General features: G+C 38.4%; 1 long non-coding RNA gene and 1 pseudogene across 1 annotated transcript in view; one reads left to right on the forward strand and one right to left on the reverse strand.

Moving 5' to 3' along the window:
- The first annotated feature begins 481 nt into the window (after nucleotides 1–481).
- LOC148110724 (uncharacterized) overlaps nucleotides 482–15,132 on the forward strand; it is a 55,502-nt gene continuing 40,851 nt past the window's right edge. The window contains exon 1 of the long non-coding RNA XR_015723616.1: nucleotides 482–672. This is a non-coding gene — a long non-coding RNA (uncharacterized LOC148110724). The remainder of the gene's footprint in view (nucleotides 673–15,132) is intronic.
- Nucleotides 14,317–14,649, reverse strand: LOC123782855 (large ribosomal subunit protein eL33 pseudogene; annotated as a pseudogene).

Below are 15,132 nucleotides of genomic sequence, written 5' to 3' on the forward strand. Positions count from 1 at the left end.
ATGTGTGTGCACGCGTGTGTAAACACATAGCATTTAGCTACGGAACGTGTCACAAATTTCTTTCCTGGTCACCATGCTGCATGACTGATCCATTTCATATGATGTGTTTAGTATGGTTCATTGCCCACTGGTCTTATTATTTAACGATTTGCATTAAATTGAATTTTCTATTTACAGGTGTAAATGGAAATTTTGGCTTCTGAGAATTTATTATTTACTGGCTAGAATGTTCTTGGTTGAATTAGCTCTGCCAATATTGGATTGTGTATACCTGGAATAAAGTTTGGGATATTTAATTAGAATATCATCATCATAAAAGAACTTGTTATTTTTATGGCTAAGCTTGAGCTACTGAGACCAGATCAGTATCATTCGTCTAAGAGACATTTACCATAATTCTCTAGAGGTTTTTAAAAAACCATGTGTATTTCTTGATGGATCAGAGGAAGTTAAATTAGTGGTAATGTGTATAAATTACTCAAAAGTTCAAAAAGCTTGAAACCTTTATCATCTAATATAACATTTTTTTGATAACTGGAAATTTCTCATTTTAAACTCTTGGTTTCCCACAGATTGAAGGAGCTAATTCTTATTGACTGCATACTGTTCACTGGGCTCTGGCTACATCCTTCACCTATTTTGTTTCATTAAACTCTCAAAGTAACTTCTGAGGTGAGCAGTATGTTTGTTACCATTTTACAGGAGATGGACGCTTAAGAAAGATCACAAACTTGCCTGCACCCGTGCCCAGTGAAACGGTGGAGTCACCTGTGGCCTGCTCTCCAGGCCACCGCTGTGTGCAGCAATTTCAAGTCCAAAGTGATCTCCATCTCGCCTTGTTTTCTGGCCCCCTTTCCCATGCCCCGCTCCCACTCGACCTCTTAGTGTTGCAGAAGATACTAACCATTCCCTGTCTTGGGCTTTGGACATGTGGTTCCATTCTTACCTTCTGTGCCTGACACACTCTTAATTTGTTTTCAGCTTCAGCACTGGAATGGTCACCAACTGTCACTGTCCATACTGGCTCTAGCAGAAGTCTGGCCAAACGCGTAGGACAGTGTGTGTGTGTGTGTGTGTGTGTGTGTGTGTGTGTGTGTGTGTTTTAATATTTTTATTTTTAGCTTCTTTCTCTCTCTTTTTAAAACAGATTGCGATAGTTGACCCATTTTAAGCCTCCAATTCAGTGGTTTTTAGTATAGTCATGGATATGTGCAACCATCACCAGAGTCAACTTTATTTTTTTTTATTTTAACGATTTTATTTATTTATTTGAGAGAGAGAGACAGAGAGAGAGAGAGAGCATGAGCAGGGTGGAGGGGCAGGGGGGAGAGGGAGAAGCCGACTCCCCACTGAGCAGGGAGCCTGACGTGGGGCTCAATCCCAGAACTCTGGGATCATGACCCGAGTCAAAGGCAGACGCTTAAATGACTGAGCCACCCAGGCGCCCCCAGAGTCAATTTTAGAATATTTTTGTTTCCACAAAGAGAAACATTATACCGTTTAGGTCTCACTGCCTCCCCATCTCCCTCAGCCGTAATCAACCACTGATCTTTCTGTGTTCAGAGATTTGCCTACTGCAGACATTTTACATAAATGGAATCACATAATGCATGCATGGTCTTGTGTAACTGGCTTCTTTCACTTAATGTAATATTTCAAAGTTCACGTGTGTTGTAGCATTCGTCACGACTTCATTCCTTACTATGGCTGCATAGTACTCCGTTATGTGAATATACCACCTTTTATTTCTCCCCTTGGGTTGTTTCCGCCTTTTGGTGATTATGAATGGTGCTGTTATGAACTTTCAGGAACTATTATCTGTTTGAATATCTGCTTTCAATTCTTTGGGCTGTATACCTAGGACTAAAATTGCTGGGTCTTAAGTCTATATTATACTTTTTGAGGAGCCCCTAAACTGTTTTCCACAGCAGCTGTGGAATTTTATATTCCCATGAGCAATGTATAATAGTTCAAATTTCTCCACATCCTTGTGGAAATAACACTTGTTATTTTCTGTTGTTTCTCTTGTTGTCATTAGTGTTGTTGATTTTTTTTTTTTTTTGGTTGCAGCCATTCTAGTGGGTATTAAGTGGCCTCACTGATTTTTAAGATCTTTTAAAGACTTTTCAAGAAAGCGTTATTCTATTCTCTTTTGTGCTCTCAAAAATGGTTTATAACTCCCTTAAATTATTTGTCATCACATCCTATAATCTCTCTCTTTCTCTACCTCCTTATCCCCTTGAAACCAGAATGGACAGTCTTATTCCTTTTGTATTTCCAGGGCTCAGACTATGCTTGTGAATGAGTGAATAAAGGAATGCAGGGAACTGTGAGGACAAGGAGTGCTGGGAACTAACATTTCCTTATGGTCCTTCCATTGTTCCAGGCACTGTGTAGCACCAACATGTCTTATCTCATTTAAGTTTCTGAAGAATAGTAATAACATGTTCATTTCACAGAAGGAACAAACCAGAGACAATCTCTTGTCACCCAGCCACTGAGCACAGAGTGTGACTTCAGACCCAGCCCTCTCTGAATCTAAGACCTGTGTTAATTTCATGACAACATGTCACAGCAGATAAAAACATAATAAGGCCCATTGCTACTCTTACTACAACTACTAGGACTCCCTCCACTTATAGGATGCTTCCAGGTGCCATACACCATGGCAGCTAAATTTTGGACACCATCTAATCTAATCACTTTAAGACTCAAGTGATTCAGACATTATTATTGTTTCAGATAATGAAACAGTCACTGAGAAATTAAGTAACTGCCCAAGAATAAACAGCTAGTAAGTCATGAGCGCAAAACCAGGTCTGCATAATTGCAAAGTGTAGGTCCTTCTATCAATATAGGAAAAAAGCATTAGTGATCTAGTTACCTGACAGTTGTGAGGTCAGTCAGGAAATCAGGCAACCAGACTGTGAAATAATTTTTCCGAGTACTTGCGTCTTCTTAATTGCTTCCAATCAAGTTTTTGGTGGTATAGATATTCTACTATGTATTATGAAAAAAGTACCCTGTGACCCTAAAAGAATGTTCTGTTCACTGGCTTATTATGTTTTAAAGCATCTTACCTGTAATATACGTAAAATAATACTACATCAGATCAAACCATTTTTTAGATAGTAGTAGTAAATTGGCTACTCTTGCTTTTAACAATTTGAGCATTCATTCAATATTTATGCCACCTAGTCATTTTTTCTTTTCCTGTGTAAATTCTACCGTAGAGCTGTATGAAATACTGGTAGGAGTCCATGGTAAAGATAAACAAGAAACAGTACAACCAGTATAGAAGATTTTAAACATATAGTCGGATTTTATACTGATTTGTATACTCTGATTAAAGAGGATCTCTTCAGGATTCGTAGTAGGCTATTAAATATTGGGAAACCTCTGCCTGGCTATATTTTGGGGTCAGGTTTCAGATGACCTTAAATAATTTTAATCCGTATATTTTCTCATTCCCAGTATCCTGTTTTGATGTTTCATTCACTCTTTTTGTGTCATGCTCTTCGTTGCTCTTCATGCCTTTTTCAAAGTTTTTTTTTTTTTTTAAATAAAGGCCTATGTAACCATTTGGCATATGTCTCCCTTGTCAGTGACATCTTGAAAATTAAAAAAAAATAATACCTCCCTCACATGCATCCATTCAGGCTGGCCGCCTGTAACTGCACCATGCTTCAAAATGTGTCACCTTATTAAATTCTGCAAATTGTTCTGAACATTGTCTCCATAAATGTTTTGGAAGGGCTTTACTGTCAGGTCAGCTTTCTAAGGGCTAGAAATATGTCAAACCTGGCAGCCTTACCTTTATTTAAGAGCCAAAATACAAATAAGTAGATTACAAAGCAATCAATCAATACAGCGTTGCAGGATGTTATGGTTGGCGTTGACCTCGGAGTTCGGCACCCTCATTTTACAGATGAATAAGCTCATCCGTAAGCTCTGCAGGAGATGGGGTTTTTCCTTGACTCCGCATGGCTAGTGAGGTAACCCTGGATGTGCCACCGTGCCTCAGTTTCCTCATGGGAAAGACAGGAGCTTTCCTTTTATTAGATAATCCCTCAGGCATTTTCCCACTTCCAGTTTCTGTGGTGCATCGACTCCATATATCGTATTGATACATTTCTAGTCCTTAAAAAGTTTCTGAACCCCTGCAGCATAACTCTTCTAATCTTTTATGGGGTCTCTTATATACTCTTTAAAAGTATACTCTTATATACACTATCAATTTATAGTTACTGGGGAAATCATAACTTTTATCCACTGTTGAAAGAATATAACGAATGGAGATCTTTCCCCTGTTCTGAGCATTTCTTCACTTTTTTCCCTCCCTGGTTTGTTGTTTTAGGGTTGCTTGGGGATATTAGGTTACTGACCTTTGTTTTTCTTTCAACAAGAAGCTTTCACTGAAGTATTTTTGGGGGGTCATAGAAGAAACAATGACTCTCATATGCAGGTAATTCAATGGATATAAGGCAAGAAAAAAGTGGCACATATTTAAATTGATTAATTTTCTTTCTGAAAACCTCTGGAGCCTAATCTGAAAGCCGTGTGCAAGTGTGCGTGGGCTTTCTGAGAATATTTCCTTTCTTCTGTTACTCTGAAGTCTCTGGGTGAGTTTAGTCCCCCGGTACGTCCTGGGCAGGCAAGTTTGGCAAACAATCTAATCTGATATGATGCACGCTTTTCTACTCGACTGTAAAAATCTATTTCATTCAGATATCACCTGCTATTCTTATGGCAAGTCTTTGGAATAGAGATCCTAAATGTGTCAAAAATATGTAATGCATTTGTGATCGAAATAAAGAGAGACGAGTGTGACTTCAACTTGTTTCACATGTGCTGGCCAGCACTTGCAGAATTCAAAGTAGGTTGTGTTAGCCTTCCCACTTTCAATGCCTTTATGGATGTGGTGTTTATATATACTAGATTTTCCAGGGCAGCCCTGGGTTGTAAATATTCTGTCCTGTTGTTCCCATAAGTACAATCATACTTGTCAAGCTATGTGTCATGAGTTTTGGTTTGGAAAATATGGACGCCGTATGTCCATCAGAGCCCGTTTTTCTGGCCTGATGCCTTATGCTATTGCTCCACCAGGCCCTACCCCTAGCCCACTTCCCATTCTCACCAAAGGCTTGTTTCTGTTCTAGTCTGCTTGCTCTCTCAGACTAGTGTCTAGGGGACAATGTGAACCGTAAGCTAATCTGTGCTAATGGGCAAGCGGGAGAAAATCAGGGTCAGGAGGATTTGCACATCCAGAATGTTCTGTCTCCTCCCAGGTAGCCTAAGTGGCACTTTGGAAATAGTGCCTTGACTTCATTTATCTCTAAGACAAAGTCATTCTACGGGTGGTTGGTGGGGATAGATTTCTTAAAGGAGACAAGCACCCCCACGTTTCACGCAAAGATGGCTTCCACCCTGTCAATATCTTTGGCTGGCTTTGCATACGTGTCCCAGATATGATTAAATCTCTGTGACAGTAGGAGAGGAATAAAAGGCCAGTATAACTTTACTTCTCTGCCCACAGTAATTTCTTCTGGTATGTGTACACTGCTCAAATGCTCTTTTTACAAAGTTGGAAAGCAAAATTGTTTTATGACAATATTTGCTGAGACAGCGAGATAAATCTATGCCTCTCCATTGTTAAATCCCTGCCCCCCACTGAACTCTGACTTTAAAAAAAATATATTCTTTAATGAGGAGGCTCAGTTTAACATTTGCAGAAAAATGCTTAGGATTATTTGAAATGTTTTGTAGATTTCAAGTTCATTGCCTGCCATTTTCCTTTTAGTCTAACCTTGTTATTTCTGTTTATTTTATGTGATTTTATTAGGTAAACATAGAAAGATTTCTACTAACTGTCCAAACAGCTTGCTTTTAAAATCTCTGCTTAACCACTTTTATTTGTATCACATTTTTTTTCTCGTCTTGGTTTAGTACTTAATTGTGATAAATCTCAACTGAATCTCCTTTAACTCTTTAAAAAATAACTTCTCATTCGTCTGTGTTAAGCAGTTTACCTTTCAGAAATTCAATGAGTATTCCTTTTGGCAGTTTGTTATCTTAAGAAGCAGCATTAGTACCTTGACTTTTCAGTGCTGGGAGCATTTGCTGAACCAGATGCTTTCAATATCATCTATTATTTTTAATCATACACGGTTAAGTCTCAAGAACAGTCTCTTGAGATTGTTGACTACTTAGGAAACTAGGATAGCAAGCAAGCACACGATATCTTTAGAAACAGGATACAAATTTAGCTTCATTATTATCCTAATCGATATCTGAGTAATTAAGCTGCCTTATTATCAAATTCAAGCTTTCCTTACAGTCTATTATCAGTTTGTTTTTCCTGATCCTTTATGTCTACATTCAGCTAATTTAATGTTAACATTGTAGAGTCACCTGGTCTCTTTTGTTAACTGTAATCTTCTAATAATTGTATTTAACCGAGGGATCAGCATGTACCAGACATATTAACCTCTAAAACCTTACCAATAAATCCGCGAGATTGGTATTATTATCCCCATTGTACAGATGGGAACATAAATTTTGAGTGGGTAAATCATATTTTTCCAGCTCACAACCAGTGAGAATGAGGCTTAAATTCAAACCAAAGTCTGACTTAGAAACCCTCACTTCTAACCACTGTGCTATAGTACTTCCTGTTAACGAAGGATAAAGGTGTCTGTTATGTAAATCAACATAATCATTGACAATGGACTTCCTTCTTCTTTTTTTTTTTTTTTAAGATTTTATTTATTTATTTGACAGAGAGAGACAGCCAGCGAGAGAGGGTACACAGCAGGGGGAGTGGGAGAGGAAGAAGCAGGCTCTCAGTGGAGGAGCCTGATGTGGGGCTCGAACCCAGAACACTGGGATCACGCCCTGAGCCGAAGGCAGATGCTTAACGACTGAGCCACCCAGGCGCCCCTGGACTTCCTTCTTTTATACTGCAATATGCATCTGTGAAAGCATTTATTAGTCTTGTCCGGTTTTCCTTTTTTATTTGAAAAATGCCAAAAAATGCATCATGCATTCATGAAATCAGATAAAATAAGGAGTGGAAGACTTCCCCATCCCTCTAAGATCTTATAGTCTTTGGTATGCGTGCTTTCAAAGTTCTCCTAGGCATATCTAGATGTGACTCTATAGACCTTTCCTTATTGATTTTTAAAGTCTTAAGGTTTATTACTAAAATTACTCCATCTTATCACTTCTTGCTTGCATAGGTAACATAAAATTTTACTCCTCTGGACAAAGACTGTATTTTTTTTTTTTTTTTTTTGGTAAGGATTTTGAGAGTCTAAGCTGTGAATCTGTGAGGCAAATGGTTTTAAAATACTGATTTTCCTTTTTTTCTCCTGATATTTGTCCATTGTTAGACTGTAGGAAGACAGGTTCAGTCAAACACTTAATATTTCATAGTATTTTTTTCTCTAAGTAGATGGTTAGAGATTCTTACACATCTTTTCCTCTTTTAGATCAGAAACTTCTTTTACAAACAGACATTTAACATAGGCTTTTTCAGGCTTCCATCCTCTACTAAAAAACTGGGGGTGCTTTCATAGTGCACAGTGAGGGAAGCAAGGGTAAAAAGGCTAGAGGCGAGGCAACTATCACAGCAGAAATGACAGGAGCACGTCTTTGGCCCCTTCATTCAGAAGGGCATTCTCTCCTCCTGCGGACTCCAACGAAAGGCTATAAATCTGTTCTATTTCTGCTTACATGCAAGGGTCTTTGTTTTCATTTCCATTTTTATCTGCTGGACAGTAAACCATGTAAGCCAGGGATCTTGTCTTCCTATCCCAGTGCCTATTTCGTGCTGAAGACATGGGTGTAAGACCAAGACCAGCTCACGTGTGGGTGATTGAATAATGTCAGTGATTGCTGTTGGAGCCCTAGACTAAATGACAGGAATTTGCAATAAGGTATCAATGTTAGTGTGAGAGGCAGAGTGTGCTCCCGGACATAGCATGGAATGGAATGGAATCACTTGTCCCCCAAACCCTCCACTCGACTAGGAGTGTGACCTTTTCTGAGTTCTGAGGTTTTGGCCTTAGCTCTTCCATCTGTAACATGGACACAGTATCACTTATGGCCTGTGTTGTTGTGAAGATTCAATGATAAAGTGATGCAACATGCTTGGCCCTGATCTTCAGACTACAGGCTTTATTTATTTATTTCAATTAAAAAAATATTTCCTTGGGGCAAAATACACATCACATAAAATTTACCACCTTAACCATTCTAAAGTATACAGTTCAGTAGCGTTAAGTATACTCTTGTTGTGCAACCGATCTATAGAGCTCTTTCCTTCCTGTAAAACTGAAACTCTGTACCCATTAAACTGTAACTTCCTATTCTCCCCTACCCTCAGCCCTGGGAACTACCGTTCTATGTTCTACTTTCTGTCTCTATGAATTTGACTACTCAAGGCACGTCACATAAGTGGAATCTTAGAACATTTGTCTTTTGGTAACTGGCCTATTTCACGTAGCATAATGTCCTCAAGATTCATTCATGTTGTCGCATGTGTCAGAATTTCATTTCTTTTCAAGGCTGAATAATATTCCATTGTATGAATATGCCACATTTTGTTTCTCATTCATTCATTAATTGATCCTTGGGTTGCTCCCATGTTTTGACTATTACGAATAATGTTATATCATGGGTATACAAATACCTTTTTGAGACCCTATTTCCAATTCTTTTGAGTATACACCCAGAAGTAGAATTGCTGGGTTATATGGTAATTCTATTTTTAGTATTTTGAGGAACTGACACACTGTTTTCTGTAGTGACCACAGCATTTAACATTCCCACCAACAGGGCATGAGGCTCCAATTTCTCCACATCCTCTCCAACACTGTTGTTTTCTGTTTTGGATGGTACCTCTCTTAATGGGTGTGAGGTAGCGTCTCACCAACTTTTAAACCTTCAGACAAATTCCCATGTTCTACCTGCAAACCACTAGAAATACAATATCTGTTATAAAACAAAGTAGGAATAAGACGCAGGCAAAATTAAAGAGTGTTGACCACAGAACAAGATGTTCATATGCTTATTAGTTGGTTTGCCATAAATTATCTAGATGTGAATCCGTAATAGTTCTTACAACAGATTTTCTGTTCACTGAGTCCTTGTTTAGGGAAAAAGCATGGTGAAATGAAATTTGACCTGATTTCTTTTTTTAAAAGTTTTTCTTTATTTATGCATGAGAGGCAGAGAGAGTGAGAAAAAGAGAGAGACAGAGAGAGAGGCAGAGGCACAGGGAGGAGCCGACTCCCAGCAGAGCAAGGAGCCCAATGCAGGACAGGATCCCAGGACCACGGAATCACGACCTGGGCTGAAGACAGATGCTTAACTGATTGAGCCAGCTGGGCACCCTGACCTGACTTCTTACATAGAGTACAGGAGAAAGCTCCTTCCTTTCCTTGGGTGGTACTATTTCGACTCATCATGTTTTGCTCGCTGAGAAGGGCTTGCTACTCTTACTCAGGACTTGACAGTTTTTAGACATCACTATTGCGTTTAGAGCAATGAGGCAAAAGCATGTGAAAGATTTACAACTTCATCGCTAGATTTACGTGCTGGAGGTAAGGCATCTATAGACCCTACCTGATGGAAGGAGTCTATTTTCTGCTACTGAATCAGGCCTGGGGCTGGTCGGTCGCTGCTGTGAGAGCGCTAGTGAGTAAATGTGGTTGCATTTTAGTGTGCTGTAATGTGATTTTTAAACTTGTTCAAACAATCAATTCACTGTTGTCATCACATCTCTTCCGATTTTCAAGTGCAAACTTGACACTATTGTTCTTATTAACAATTAAAAAAAAGTTTTGCCCCTCAAGTTTCTATTATAAGAGACGTATTCCTGAAGTTACGGTTACATTAAAATTCTTACTACAAATGAAGCCAGCTAAAAATGTTTACCAACTTGAATTGAGCTCATCATGTTTTGTTTGCTGAATAGTGTTTTGTGATTTTACCAACATAAGAATGAGTCTCCAAACTATTTTTAAAAGTGGAGCTTTTACTCTAAAGAAGTGCTTGCCTCATTTTCTTCATGCTACTCCAAACAAGATGTTGTTTATTACTTTGAAACACTATATGTAAACCCCAGGAATATGTTAAATATGATTGAAGTCTTGGCTGTCTTTAACAAATTGAAGTTTCCAGAAATTTAGCTGTGTTTAAAAACCAAAGCCATGTTTTCAGGAAAGATTTCTATTTCCAAATATGTGGTTGCCCAAACCTTTTATATTTTCATGTCAAATTCAGCTGCCAAATAACACACACTGTACCTTAGCTATAATAGAAAAACACACATAGACTTCAGATTTTAAAAAGCGCTGCAAGAACTATGATCATATTTCTTGCACTTCTGCTGTTCCTATGCATGTAAGTGTGTTTTCGAGTACGCTCTGTAAGGCGCCGGTCACTTACTCTGGTACAAATTGACATGCACAGCACAAGATTGGCACGGTGTAACAGCTGATCTGGGAAAATACAGGAATTCCTAGCCAGACCAAAATATGAGGTCAAGGAAGTCGCTTTTATAATAATAGTGGTTATCTGTTTAATGTGTGATCTGGCAGTGATATGATGTTGACCATAGGCAATTATGCATATTTCTAAACTGGTTGTGTGCAAGCCCAGAGTAAGAGAAATCCCCCAGTTTGTGATAAAAGGGTATTTATTGCCCTTTTATTTCCTTCATATGCTTTACTTAATCATTTATAAAAGACAAATTAATAGTGAGTACCAATTTCGTTTTGTGTTTTATTCTGTAGTCATTCCTACACATTTGGGATACATATTAATATGTGCTCTTAATAGTTTTGGCACAAGTTCAATGTCAACGAATGAGTGATGTACACATTTTATAGTCTTCTTAAGGGAGAATAATGTGGTTCAGTGACAGTGTGTCTTGATTTCTTTGGGGGCAGGGTACTCAGATATGAGTCCTATGGGAGAGAGACCTATTACTTACTTTTCCCTCAGCCAGTGCAATGAGGCACGATTGTTGTTCCATTATAGTGCATTCTTTGAGAATGGTATTATCAGGATTGGGTATAGATTAATGCCTAAGAAACTGGTTGATCACACGAGAGTCTATTTTCCTCTATCTTTTCAATGTGACTGAAAAGTTATATTCTATAGTTTCATATCAATGACAACGTGATGACACAGCAAAGGAGTTATGTTGGCTTGTTGCACACATCACATGTAATCTTCTTTCCTTTGTGGAAAAATGTGTTTATTTTGAAGAAGAAAAAAGAAATTTGAGTGTTTCAAGTATCAGAAAGCCTATGTCGGAGAGGGTAGTGATTGGCTGTTGTTTACCTACTCCATGGGTAGACCGAGGAGAAATAGGATTGAATTTTAGTAAAACAGGTTTAAATTAGCCATGCAGAAGCTCTTACAGAAGACACCGCAATGGGTTGCAGTTGTTGCCTTCTTTATTCCCAGGGACTCCGTCTCCTGTACTCACCAGGGCTCAGCATGGTGTCTGCACAGAGACGGTGCTCAACCGACGTTAAATGAATAAAGAGAAAGAACGGATTAAGGAGACGCTTGTAAAAGGCATAGCATTTGTTCTTGACGTAAGGTATTAATTTTAAGGTTTAATGGTGCCATTGTTTTAGGAACATCTACAAAGAAATCAGAATTGTAAATATTGAAAAATTTCTCTGGAATTTTAAATTTAACAATATGCCGTATTTACTTCCATAGTTAACAATTTTCTCCAGACATTTTTCCTTTAAAAAGCAGCACAGTATAAAGGATATGCGGCTACTGCGTTGGGAGTGGTGGGCTGGGAGACTTCTGGCCCCAGCACAGTTCAGTACAGGCAGGGAGCCGGGGCTATTAGCTACAGTGTTGCCTTAAGAAGTCCCCGAAGACCGAATAGGAAGTATTAAGAGGTATATGTTGTGTCTATTTATTTCTGAAGATTTTCCCACTGAGTAATTTTTGGGTTCGTTTTTTGTGGGTGAGAGGAGTGTGGTGAGTTCTATATTATGCCTTCGAATTTCAAGCAGAATCTCAAAAGAAGATTTTATTTGCAAGATGTAAAAACAAACAAACAAAGGCTTCAAATAAGGAGCCAAGTGTAGCCGCTAGACATTGAGGAGTTCTGTGGGCTCAGAGAAGGTATCCCATCCGCATGGGATGTGGTCTGCTTACCAGGAGACCGGCCAGTGCCAGACTATAACCAGCAAAGTCCAGGCAGGACTGCACAGTGATCAATCCTTGGGCCGAGTGTTTTGTGGTTCGGTCCGCAAGGACTCCTGTGCTAGGTCTCTGGTAGGGATGATAATCTGGAGCTGTTGTGGGCGGGCCTATCTAATTCATTATGAACTGAAGGCACTTCAGAGTTTCCAAATTTCACAGGCCTAGGAAAATATTTAAGGTCTGATCACACTTATACGGGTTGCAAAATCGAAGTACAAAATTCAGGTTAATAACCAAGCAAAATGCAATATCATGTCAGCTTCATTTATTGTCAAAAGAGATGCATAAAAATATCAAGGCATTTGAAAAGAGTTTTTAAGTTAAACCTTTTCACTCTGCAAGCATTCCTCTACCTGCTTGATGATTACTTGGAAATCATAGACGGTTATAAATTAGGCATATTACTTGAGGCTTAATATTTCAGAAACAAAATTGTAAAAATCCTTTCCAAATTATCAGCAAAATGATTGTACTTAAAGTGGGATATGGGCTCATTTTAATCTGTTTGATATCATGGGTCTCCAGAAGTAATGATGCATAGGGTCTGCAGAGACTTTAAACGGCCTTAAATCTGGGAGACTAGGTGGGAAAAAGTAAAAGGTTAGGCATATTTTATTATTTAGTATTTATTTATTTGAGGTTAGGTAGGTATATTATAAAAGGTGCTAAGAGAACATTACATAGATGCCTGGCAATAGTTCCTTATAAAGTATCCAATGAGCCCTTTCTTTTTTTTTTATTGAAGTATAATTGACATGTAATATTATATTAGTTTCATGTATCCAACACAATGATTCTACATTTGTATATGCCGTGAACTGATCACCACAATAAGTAGAGTCACCATCTGCCACCATACAAATCAATACAATATTACTGACTGTATTCCCCATGCTGTACATTACATCCCCGTAACTTATTTATTTTATAACTAGCAGTTTGTACCTCTTGATCCCCACTACCCATTGCCCCCATCCACCCGGCCTCGGGCAACCACCACTCTGTAATGTGTACCTATGAATTTGGACTCTGTTTTGTTTTATTGTTTTGTTTCTTAGATCCCACATGTAAGTATTTGTCTTTCTCTCTCTGACTTATTTCACTTAATATAATGCCTTCAGGGTCTACCCTGTGGTTACAAATGGCAAGATTTCATTCTTCTTTACAGCTAAATAGTATTTCATTGTATATCTTTAGTATATTTTCTCATCTATCAATGGACTCTTAGGTGATTCCCATATCTTGGCTATTGTAAATAATGCCGCAGTGAACATAAGAGTGAATGTATCTTTTCAAAATAGTGGGTTTTTTTCTTCAGATAAATACCCAGTAGTGGAATTGGTGAATCATATGATAGCTCTATTTTTAATTTTTTTTTAAAGATTTTATTTATTTGTCAGAGAGAGAGAGAGAGAGCACAAGCAAGGAGAGCGGCAGGCAGAGAGAGAAGCAGGCTCCCCGCTGAGCAGGGAGGCCGATGTGGGACTCTATCCCAGGATCCTGGGATCATGATCTGAGCCGAAGGCAGATGCTTAACTGACTGAGCCACCCAGGTGTCGCTGTATTTTTAATTTTTTGAGGAACCTCTCTGTTGTTTTCCATGGTGGCCACACCAATTTACATTCCCACCAACAGTGCACATGGGTTCCCTTTTTTCTGCTTTCTCACCAACGCTTGTTATTTTTTGTCTTTTTGATGGTAGCCATTCTGATAAGTGTAAAGTGAGATCTCATTGTGGTTTTTTTATTTGCATTTCCCTGATGATGAGTGATGTAGAACATCTAATCATGTGCTTATTAGTCACCTTTATGTCTTCTTCGGGAAAATGTCTATTCAGATCTTCTGTCTATTTTTATAACTAGATTGTTTTTTGTTGTTGAGTTGTATGAATTCTTTATATATTCTGAATATCAACTCCTTACCAGATATATGACTGGAAAATATCTTCTCCCATTCAGTAGGTTGCCTTCCATTTTGTTGATGGTTTCCTTAGCTATGCAGAAGCTTTTTCTTTTTTTTCTCTTTTTACAAGAGAACAAATCTAAACCTTTATTTATTTACTTTTCCATAAGTTTAAATCCTTGAGGGGTACAGGCATCACATGAATTGTGTGGTCAATGGCTTTAGCAGGAAGGTTGTTTTGGAATTTGGCACAAACCTTGCCACTGTTTCCATGACCATGAGTTACTTTTCTCCAGATTACTCTGGTTTTGTTTGGTTTCCCACCAGGAGTCATGTACGCATAGACACATTTCTTGCCTAGACGGAAATCAGTTTCATCTCAGCATAAATACCTTCAATTTTAAGAAGAACTCTGTACTCCCTCTGGTTCTAGAGACCCCGCATATAGCCAGCAAAAATGACCTTGGACCACAGCCTTCCAGACCTATTTGTCGATTTAGGCATCCTGTTCCAGCTGGACTCCACAGGCTCCAAGATGGTGGAAAGAGCTATGCAAAAGCTTTTTAGTTTGATGTAGTCCCATGTATTTATTTTTGCTTTTGTTTCCCTTGTCTCTGGAGTAAGAGTCAAAAAACCATCACCAAGATCAATATCAAGGTGCTTACTGCTTATGTTTTCCTCCAGGAGTTTTATGTTTTCAGGTCTAACATTAAAGTCATCCATTTCGTGTTAATTTTTAATATACGGCATAAGATAGTGGTTAGTCCAGCTTCATTCTTATGCAGGTGGCTGTCCATTTTTTTCAGCACCAATTATTGAAGATACTATTTTTTTATCCATTGTGTATTCTTGATGACTTTGCCATAAATGAATTGACCATACATGCATTGAGTTTATTTCTGGACTCTCTACTATGTGCCAGAGATCTATGTGCCTGTTTTTATGCCAATACCATATTGTTTGGATTACTGTACCTTTATAGTATAG

Source organism: Ursus americanus, chromosome 1 (assembly GCF_024610735.1).
Source record: "Ursus americanus isolate L20-20 chromosome 1, mUrsAme1.1.p, whole genome shotgun sequence".
NCBI classification, from domain to species: Eukaryota; Metazoa; Chordata; class Mammalia; order Carnivora; family Ursidae; genus Ursus; species Ursus americanus.